The sequence below is a fragment of the Plectropomus leopardus genome, chromosome 3 (assembly GCF_008729295.1).
Source record: "Plectropomus leopardus isolate mb chromosome 3, YSFRI_Pleo_2.0, whole genome shotgun sequence".
Lineage (NCBI taxonomy): Eukaryota > Metazoa > Chordata > Actinopteri > Perciformes > Serranidae > Plectropomus > Plectropomus leopardus.
In genome coordinates this window covers 9,579,489-9,590,639 of record NC_056465.1, presented here as the reverse complement: position 1 = coordinate 9,590,639, position 11,151 = coordinate 9,579,489, and positions in this window count along the sequence as shown.

Here is an 11,151-nt window from a genome sequence, read left to right as displayed (position 1 = left end):
GCAGGTAATTTGCAACATTGTTTCAGTGCCTCTTGGATGGAGACAGATGGTTTTTTGTAGCAGACTACTGCAGAGTCATTTGAACCAAGAGGGAATGCCAATTATAACCTTTCCAATTAAATACAAAGACCAGATGTTAGCGGGTGTTAGTAGATTTTTTTGTGCAGTGGTAAGGGACTTATGAGTCAGTCCCAACCCTTGCTCCTCCACAGCTCTACTCTCTCATCCAAATATGGTCACTTCCGGCTCCACACCAGGATGGTGACAGATGAAATACTGATATCGAGGCCACAAACCAATGGCGTCATGGCAGCTACATCTATTATTTTCAAGATTAAGATTAATTCTCATTAAGTAGGCATAATGACATTGAAAAGGTGATAATAGACAATAACTATAACAATAAGCTACATTGGTAAAAGAAGCATCTTAGCATGCTGCTGTCTTAACCATGATAGAAATGGAGTGTTGTGTAGCCATACTTTTAAACATTTTGATGGCATCTTAGCATGCTGTCTGCTGCCAACTTCCCTCTGGGCAACGGCTATTGTCATTGTGCCACAAGGGGTTTCTGTCCCACTGACCTCAACGGAAGAATAACTTGATATTAACATCACTGCTTCCACTCTCTCCCTTGCTCTCCTTCTCTCAGTCTTTCCCTCCTTCCTTCCCTCCCTCTCTCTCTCTCTCTCTCTCTAGCTGTACCTGGTTTCCGCTGGTTCGATCCTACCTTTGTCTCTCTGTAACTAATATGACACATAAAAGGCCTTGGACAAAAGAAATGGTGCTAACTCCAAATCAGGCTTCACCTGATACCGAGGTTTTACCCAGGAGCCTCAGGGCGTGTACGAGGGGAGTGGGAGGAGGAAGGAGGGGGAGGCAACCACATATTTATCTTTTTCATGTGGCTTTCTCTCGTTTTAAGAAGCTATCAGGCTCCTTCTTCAGTAGTTACGCGATTGTTATTCTCCTCAGGAGGATCTTTTGTCCGTCAGGGGAAGACTTTAATACTCAGACCCCTGGGGTTAATAATAGGTTTGACCTCGCAGATAAACCTATGTGTGTGCGTGTATAAAAGTGTTTGTGTGTGCTGCCTTCTCTCATCTTTAAGTTGATAGTCTGTGTAATAAGTTGTTTTATAGATAATGCCAATTGTCTTTGACTGCAGCAGCGCTGCGATAAGCTGCCAAACACTCTGAGGCTGCTTGACTCTAATTGTTCTGCCTGACTCGTCTTGGTACACATTCATATTATCATTAAGGTTGGATATTGTTAAGTGGGCACCCCTGTAGGCGCAGGGTAAAACAGATAGCGCCTTCTGCTCGTCAAATAAGTGGCTACAATAATCCTCATGTTCCAGATAACACTTAACAGATAGGTGCTGTGTTGACATGCTGGAAACACTGGCCTGTCATAGCAAAGGAAGTACAAGAGAAAAACTAAAATTGCCAAAGCAAGATTTTTCTATGCTATGACAAAGAAAAGAGTAAAAGTTTTTACATTAACTACAGTCAACATGACATCAACAGGAGTATGTTTTCGCTTGGAATACACAGCACTACATTAACTGCAATGCATAGAGGAAAGATACGTAGATATTCTCTATGTCTCGTCTTGTCAACTAATCCCATGAGAACACCAAAACCAACCATGAATTCTTCCTACTAACATGCACCGCTTGTGATGTGGTAGAGCATGGAAACCCAACCCGAGCCCAACAGGACCCTGTCAGAAGCTGTCGGGTCAGGCCAGGACTGGACAAATATTTATGATGTTTGGGTTCAGCCTACTTGAGATAGTGCTTTAAGTTCTTTTTTAGTAAATAAATTAAATTAGTTTAAAAATGATGATATTACTGTCTTTGTTGGGCTACTTCATGTTCAGTGCTGGGGTAGGTTATTTATTTGACAATGCATGAAGGCAACTTTCAGCTGCTTTTGTTTTTTATGTTGGGAGGTTTTGCAATTCACACTTGGACTATTTGGTCCTCTCTTATGACTTGAATAACTGAAGGCAGCTGTTTGCACAAATCAATCTCAGATAAGCTGATTACACTTTCTGTATGGCCTGCAGGAAATGGCATACAACCAAAGTAAACCGGAGTAGTAGAACAAAGTATGTGAGATACTGGTATCCCACATATTTTCTTTAAGAGGTGGTGGGGACCAAACCCGAAATAAAAGAAGAGTGAAAACTGGACACACATTTGTAAGATGGACAGAAAAATTCAGCTAGATATTCATGTTGCTCTGTGTCTGCTGAATGTGTGTACAGGCAATCATTTCACATCTGATAATCATGTTGTTTGAGCTCATTGTTTTTAAGAAAGAGATTGCTCGAAACCCATCAATATGCAGATTTCTTGTCTACAAATCAAGAAGGATTTTGGTTTCTTCCAAAGTAAAAACTCAAATGTACCTCGCAGGTATTGGGAAACTATGTAATTTCCCATCTTTCCGAAAACCTCTAGCTTTGTCCTCAGTAATGATCATTCTGTACCCCACACAATAAAAATAGGTACCCAGCAGTTCAAAATTACCTACAGCATAAAGTCTCTTAAATCTCCAGATTGTTACTTTCTTTTTCTTAAAAAAAAAGGCAAGAGAACAGCAATGTAGAATAGCCCATAGAAAAGAAAGATATTTTTTTTATTATTATTAGATATAAATATTATTGTTATAGTCCAGTGTTAACTTAGTTGTGTGCATATTTTCTGAGAAGTGTAGTAAGGGCACATAAGATCCCAAACTGCCCTCGCGGCTGTGTTAGAAGTTAACCCCACAGTTGAGGTAGAAGGATCATGACTCAGTCATGCTTCTAGAAATATTTGGGCATTCATTTTCCTAGCGCTTATACACAGACACACACGAACATGTCTGACAAGTAACCAAATAAAGTTTGTTGATGTTTGTCATGACTTACAGGGAAACGTTAATGAGGTGCCAAGAAATAAGTCATGGTGTTTTACGTGTGCACGTGTGCGCGTGTGTGTGTGTGTGTGTGTGTGTGTGTGTGTGTGTGTGTACACTTGTGTGTTAAGTTGACACTGAGGTGGAGCGCTGAATCCTGTCCAACAGTGATAAGGCTTTTGATGACAGGGCTGCATTAACCTACCTGACACACACACACAAACACACACATGCAGTGTGGTTAGGGAGGGACAGGGGTGTGTGAGAACACGCTTTAAGAAGCCTTGGCTCTCTGTGTGTGACACTAAATCCCATTCACGGCAACAAACACACTGACAGAGCGGCAGGAGTGAGATGGAGGCGCAGAGAGGAGGTTTATTACACACCAACGTGACGCAGGAGGAGGAGGAGGAGGGAGGAGACTCTGAATCCAACAAGACACACACTTTGCTGTCATCTTTGAGCAAGAAGAGGGAGAGCGGAGGGAAAACGCTTGTAACAAACGATGCTGTGATACCCACTGAAATACGTACAGTGTCATCTTAATATTCCTCCTGACTTTAAGAGGAATAAATGTCTCTAACTTTAAGCTATGTTTCACTTCATTTCAGGGGTAAGGTGCATAAAGGAAACCAGTCCTCCCAAATTCAGGGTTGGTATAAATCCTAACCTCTGATCCCTAACCCATGATATGGTGTCATGGCTATAAGCACTAAACTCAGTTATTGATGGAAAAAATATTTGTGCAACATGTCTGCTCTCTAACCAATTTTCGATTTTTTCCAATTTTCAATGCTGTACTGTATGAGTTATATCTTCAGTTGGGGCATGAATGGATTTGGGAACATCAGTGGAATAGGTGTGTCACTATATACCGGTATTGGCATTAAAAATGGAATATTGATTCCATTTTAATAACACCCATATGATTATATTATGTAAATAATCCAGCACCCCTAAAATCATTCCTTTTTTTCTGTTCTTGTTTTGTCTCTTTTTCCTTATGCCATCTGGTTGCTTTCGCACTATCCATTAAATTTAATTGCCCTTCTCTTACAGTTTTGTAAGGTTATGGTTATAGACCCTATCTTCACCGTTCTACACTTGCATTACAGTGTAATTCATTTGAAAAAAAGAGAGAAAATGCAAATTAAACAGAGCTAAAGCTAAATTATTTTTTCATCCTAAAGATATTGCAATAATAATTTCGTTATCATGAACTCATCTGGCCACAATAATTATAGTTTGATGTTGTGCCAGACCTAGTTTGGAGTTTAGAGTTTCAAACTAAACAGGTCTGGAGGTCAGTAAAAGCAGCTTGTTAAACAGAGAAGCTGACAGCATACAAGATGCTATCATCAGCATCGAAGTCGACATTACAGTGCTGAGATCTAAAATACATATTTTTGTATGTACAGAATGAATAGCAGGCCTGACATTGATCATTGAGGAGCACCTATATCAACCATTTGGGGACTTGATGTGAACCAGCTCTGAGAAGAATGACAGAAAGCAGCTTATTAAACAAATATTGTGGTCAACAGTAGCAAATGCCTTGGATACATCTACAAAGAGTTCATCACTGTGTTACATTTATTAAGCAAGTTAACAATGCAAATTACAACAGAGGTTGTAGTACTTGTAAGTTCTAAACCCTGACTGCTGTGGCTGAAGGACATTATTGTCATGAGAGAAGTACATATTCAGCTATACAGAGATGGAGAAAATTAACTTGTCCGACATCATTACAGTAAAACAGCTCCTAATCTGCAGTGCGTCTTAATGAAGAACATGAGAGAACATGATACCGTCCTTTATGACAAAGGATAAGATTGATATTAAACACAATGTGGCTTCTGTATGACATAACAAACATCTTTAAAAACATCTGTTAACAGTAAATAGTAATGTAACTAGTTTATGCAATTGGTACAGTAAATAATTACCAAAAATCACAAAATTATGATAAAAATACAAACTGGTCACATTGTAAAAGCTGTCTGGATGAAAAATAGAAAGAGAGGAGAACAGAGAGGCCAGTGATAAAAGAGGAAGAAGGGTGGAGTAAAGAGAGATTATGAGATACGGCTGATTATCATTCTCCATATGGTGCAGTAATGATGAGCTTTCATCCAATCACCAACATGCCTCAGGGCGTCTGCCCCCCGTGTGTATTTATGTGTGTGGGTGACCTGTTACCTGTCTCATTTACCTCCTCACAGCTTGCAAGTGTGACATAGCTGAAGGCCAAAAACGACTAAACACTTTTTCGTTGTCAGTACTTTTTAATTTTACTGAAATGATCCAGAAATTGTAATTGAAACTATCTTCAAAAACATGAATATGGGTGGTTAAACTAAAAATAAAAATATATTATTATTTTTTTTAAAGCCAAAACTGGAATTCTCTATTTAAAAAGTGTTTGGTGTGATTATTATTGTAATAAAAAATGTGACTTTCTTTTGGTTTGCAGTAAACTAAGGATTTTTCCCACTGTTTATTCAATAAATTCAGACTTTCCTGTGGCTGATTGCTGTGAACTTAATTATTTGTTAAATGAATTGTTTTTCTTCTATTTTTTGTAGTTTGTATCTACCAAAAGCAATGATATGATTGTGTTGTTGCCTATATATCCTCTCAGAGTTTATGCAGAAGAGGATAAGTATTACGTGGTATGCATGACTGTCTTTATCTATCTATATGATTAGAGATAGCCAGACTGATAGCCAGACAGCTGTGAGAGGCGACAGTTGTCAAGCCAGCCTCAGAAAAACTCCCCTTTGCATTATTCAGCTGTAACCGTCTGTCCTGTCAGCAGGAACATCAACATCCAGGTATCACATCATTAGTTGGCCATAACTGTCTGTAATATTATCACTTAGTCAGTCTTTGATCAGGTATTACACAGCCATCTGTTGTAAACACACATATGTTTAAATCACCTGTTTATGAAATAGGCATGTTAAAATTTAAGATGATTTTTGGTATTTGTTCTAATTCTGAAGGAATGCAAGAGGTTTTTGGCTGGCAGGCTTGTTGATCAACCTACTGGTGTGAGAAAAAGAAAAAGCAACTTAACTGATTTACCAACAGTAACTACAGTAAACACATGGGAACCCTCCACTAAGGCTCTCGTTTTAAGAATGTTTTATTTGCTTCTATAGCTGCAGTGCGTATTTTTGTAATGTCTAAATTTCACTAGTTATATAGAGGATGTGACAGTATTTCCCAGTAATGTAGGCTGTATTTTACTGGTACGAAATGCCTTCATGTGATCAACTTTTCAAGCTGTCTGGCTTCTGATAGAGCTGCACAAATCATCCAAATATTATCTGTATCGCAATAGGGCAAAGTACAATATCCAAATTGCAGGAGCAGCAGTTTTTCGATAAAGGTAATGTGCCAAAACACGCCATTATATATATGAAGCATTGCAATGCCCTAGCCTACCCATCATATTCAAGATTCAAGGGAACATGCTTGTTTCACACAGACCCCAGCAAATATCATATCACCATCATTTATATTTTTTTAATGAAAAATGAAATACAAAAAAATCAGTATGAATGCAAATCTCTCTTTTTTAAGATCTTTTTGGGGCTTTATAGGCTTGATCCTTTTTATACCTGCGACCACTGCGGCGAGGACTCTCTGCAGCCTGCTCTATCCACTGAGCCACCGACACCCCGTGAATGCAAATCTTATTGCAACAGAAATATCAGTCAAAAATAATCACAATGTGATTTTTTTTTCGCATATGGTAAAGCCTTACTTTCTAGTCCAGATTGGTGCATGTCAATGTGCTGACTTTTCTATCAAAAATCAGAAACCTTTAACAGTAATACTCCCCAAACCCCAAAAGAAGAAGAAAGTGACATAAGTCTCATCTATTATTATTATTATTGTTAATATTATTATAAAAAACATTATGGGAGCCCATTTAAAACATATGTAAAAAAAAAAAAAAAAAAAAAAATTAGATACAAACCATCTGAACTGGCAGGTGTTAGGGCCTACTCACACATGCATCTAATGCAGAAAAAGACAAGCCAGATAGAATCTCTTCCAAACTTTTTACAAACAAAAAGAAATTAGGAAACAAAGCACGAAACAATGGAATATAGGGCCTTAGTTGTCTAAATCTGTCACTCTTAGGCGAATTACCTGCTGAGAAATTGCATGCATGTGTTCACTCCTATCTATGATAAAGTGTGATATCCAAGAGAAAAAATATATTATATAAAGGATCGTGATGTGGGCTACAGAGCATGACAACAGACATGCCAGTCCACCAAAAACATGGTGTTACCTTTCAGGTATAATATGTAGAAGGGTCAGACAAACCCTCTGAAAATAATCCTCTGATGCCAAAATCTGTCACTATACAGAGGAGCTCACAAAACAACAATAACCCAAAAAATGAATTCTTCTCTCCTAAAATCAGACATATTGCAGCGAGCAACAGGAGAGAGAAATGACGGAGGGAACATGAGGATATGAGTTTTCTTTCAGCTCATGACTTCTAGAGATTTGAGCGGCATATATATATATATATATATATATATATATATATATATATATATATATATATATATATATATATATATATATATATATATATATAGATATAGATATAGATATAGATATATATAGATATATATATATATATATAGAGAGAGAGAGAGAGAGAGAGAGAGAATTTTTTTTAAAGAAAAACTTTTAAGTCCAGATAAAAACAGCCTGTCTGAGAGACCTGATAAATGTGTCAACCATGTTCGTATATTTTGTTATATGTAAAAACTAATTCAAGATTCAGTTTTAACAAGTTACGTTTTTAAGTCTCCTTAGTCTAGTACATTGCATCACATACGGATATTTGATAGAAAATAGAAATACATAGAAAATAGAAAATGTTTGTACATATATTAACAGTTAAAACCAAACTGCATTTTAGACTTGTGTCTTAATAACAGAATGTTGCATGTGAAGGTAGTGAGACGTAAAGGCTAGAGAGGAGGGAAAGAGGTTGAAGGAGGAGGAGTGAAACAGAAGGAAAGGGTGATGGAGACAGAAAGAGGGAAAAATCGAGCGACAAAAAGTAGAGAATGGTAAAGAAAGTAGAACAGGAGACCATCCTTCATGTATCAGACAGACCTGTGCAACCACCAGAGACCTCCCCTGAGGTTTACTACTGCAGACCCACACCCACACACACACACACACACACACACACACACACACACACACACACACATACACACACAGATGGAGGGTACCATGGGCCTATAGGCTGAGTGCTGCCTGTCTACCTGCCTGGCACACAGATACCTGAAACTGCTTCAAAGCTGAGGTAAACCTCCAACCGCCTGAATCCATCTCCCTACACACACACAAGTGTGCACGCACGTGCGCACACACACACACGCAGAGGCCTTAGGCTAGTAATGGCGTTCCCTCTGTGACAAAGTGAGCCTGTCACTCAGTATCAGACGAATTGAGAGAAAAAAAAGAACGGTTGGTTCATGTGAGACCTGGGTGAAAGCGCAAACAGAATGCATTTTGTCACTTAAAATATGTCATAATTTGATCATGAAAATCAGAGGAGTGATCCTGATTTTTGATGGCAAAACAAATGTGGTCGCGGCATGCATGATGACATTCGTGTGTCTCATTTAGCCAGTTGTTAGCAACAGTTTTTCTCAAGACATGTAAAAACTTTAATTTTCCCAAAAGGGGCATTTTCTGATGGATTTAAAGAGGTAGAACAAAACATGAAAGCATCTTAGGCTCGTGTTAACCACAGACTTTATTTCAGGGATCTAAAAAAACTCATTCAAAAAACCCACTGACTTTGAGACGAGGGAACTGGAAGTGCTAAAATACCAACCAATGCCTTGGTTTTCGAACTCATTACATCACTCCATTAGACTATGCAAATTAGATAATTAATAATATTAACTGTAGAATAAGGAACTGAAGTCACAAGTGCAGTGTAAACTGAGTATAAAGTAAGAGAAACAAATCTGTTGAATAGCAACCATTCAAGTGATATGTGGTATTTTAAAATAAATACATATATTTTGTGTTAATGTTGCTATATTGTAACTATAAAAATGTATTAATGACACAATAACTCTCAGTGTGTCTTGCTGTAGCTGCTTCATTTATATATCCACATAGCAACTGTACATAAGCAGTCAAAAGGAAAACCACCTCCAGAAACTTCATTAAAAGAACATCGGAGATAAAAGGCGACAGCGCTGAACATGTTTGATTGACGTGAGATCTTTCGGAAGTGCAGTAGCACAAAAAAAAATAATCACATCAACTTTGTGCCAACAACAACATCAAAAACACAGAGGAAGTCCTCGATTAACATTTGAATTTATCACCCTGCTTCTTTGTTAGATGATCTGTCAATTACAGGAAATATTTCTCTCCCTCTGAGTTGTTCTTCCTCTCGGTCTCTTCGTGCCAATTCTTTGATGTTAATTTGACAAGTAGGATTACACCCAAATGCACTTCCCACCACTCATCTTAATGAAGCAGCCGTCTTAAGGCGGAAACGGAATCTATATTTGGTGTCTAAAAGGGCTGTGTGGTATGTTAGTGCCACTTATTATATAGGACGAGAGTCTGTCAGGAAGGCAGAGAGACACAGAGGGATGATGAGTGCTAACAGTGTCCTGTAATAATAGTTAGTTGTAATTGAGTTAATCCAACTGGAGCTATAGCGCCTGTTATGATTTAGCCCGGATTAAAAGACATACCAAGGCTAATTGATCTCTGGTATCCATAGCAACATAGTCATATAGGGTCCTGAGAGGGAATACAGCTGCCAACACAAAGCCAAATACACGTGGCCAAAAGTATATGGACACACAAAAGAAGCTATGCTGATATCTTAACAATACTCGCATGCACAATTGTATTTTCATTGTCATCATGATGTCAGCTTGCACAATAAACACATCACCAAAGACTACTATACTGCATTTTGAATACAGTAACAATGTATTAGATTACATTCTGTCTGTAGGAGCTATTTTGTATAACACATGCCATGCTGTTAACTCTCAGACACTCAGACACAGTCATCGCTGTAAGACAGGGTCCATCAATAAAGATTCTGATAGCCAGTAAAAAGTTATGTCATGTCAATAAACAGCTATTTGCTTGATTGGGCTTCTGCTCAAAAAGTGGGTGAGCGAGCAATGTTACTATGTCAACTCTGCTCTCCAAGATTACACGAAACCTGTGTTTTTCGTCATGGGAATAGAGCTTGTTTACTTCATCGATGAAATGGCGGTCAATCTCAAAACAACATACAAGGCGAAATGCAAAGGAAACTTCAGCGTCGCTCCTAGCTTAGTGTTCGGTCAAGCAAGAAAGAGAGAGAAAGAGCGAGAGAGAAAGAGAGACATTGGATGTGCGCAAAATGGACAGTGTTGCCAATTAGAACAAAAAAGAAATGAACAGTAAAGTTTATTAATGGCAGTATGTGGCAGGCTGAGGTAATTGAACAAGTAGTCTCGACCAAGCAATCCGATTGGTCCACAAGGCATTTACAATGTGCTCAAATTTGCATGAGAGCACACCTCCCTCATCACTAAAAGAATTACTCCACCATTTCATAATCACTGTTCTTAAAGACATCATATGATTATCATACAGTTTCAGGCAGGGGACAAGGGGAATTTTAGAACAGTATCAATGAACATCAATTTCACTACATCGAGAAAAATTCTCGATAGAGAATACAGCCGACCAAGTGAAAAGTAACAGCCAACTCACTAATAGTACTAAGGAACACAAAATGACATAAACAAACATAAATCACAAATGTTCTGAACAGACGCATTAAAAACACTGCCGAAAAGTGATAATTGTGTGTACGAACATTAAACAGAAAACTTCACTGCAAAAACTACGCAGTTGAGAGCTAGGCATGGTGGGTAATATAGGTTGATTGGGACCGCAGTGACATTGTTTTTGAAAGGCAAAACGGCATCAAGAAGCAGAATATTTCATTAGATAACAACATTTCAACATTTCTGTGTTTATATCTAGTGTATTTATTTAGTTCGGGATACCCCACAGTCTCTAGAAAGTATATGCTCATGTTGTCCAGTGGACTCAACAGGGACTAGAAAACGTGTCCATTGCTACGTCGTTACAAAAGTTCAACCTACATGCTGCAGAAGTAAACTGGGTTTCATTACATATAAGATACTACTGATAT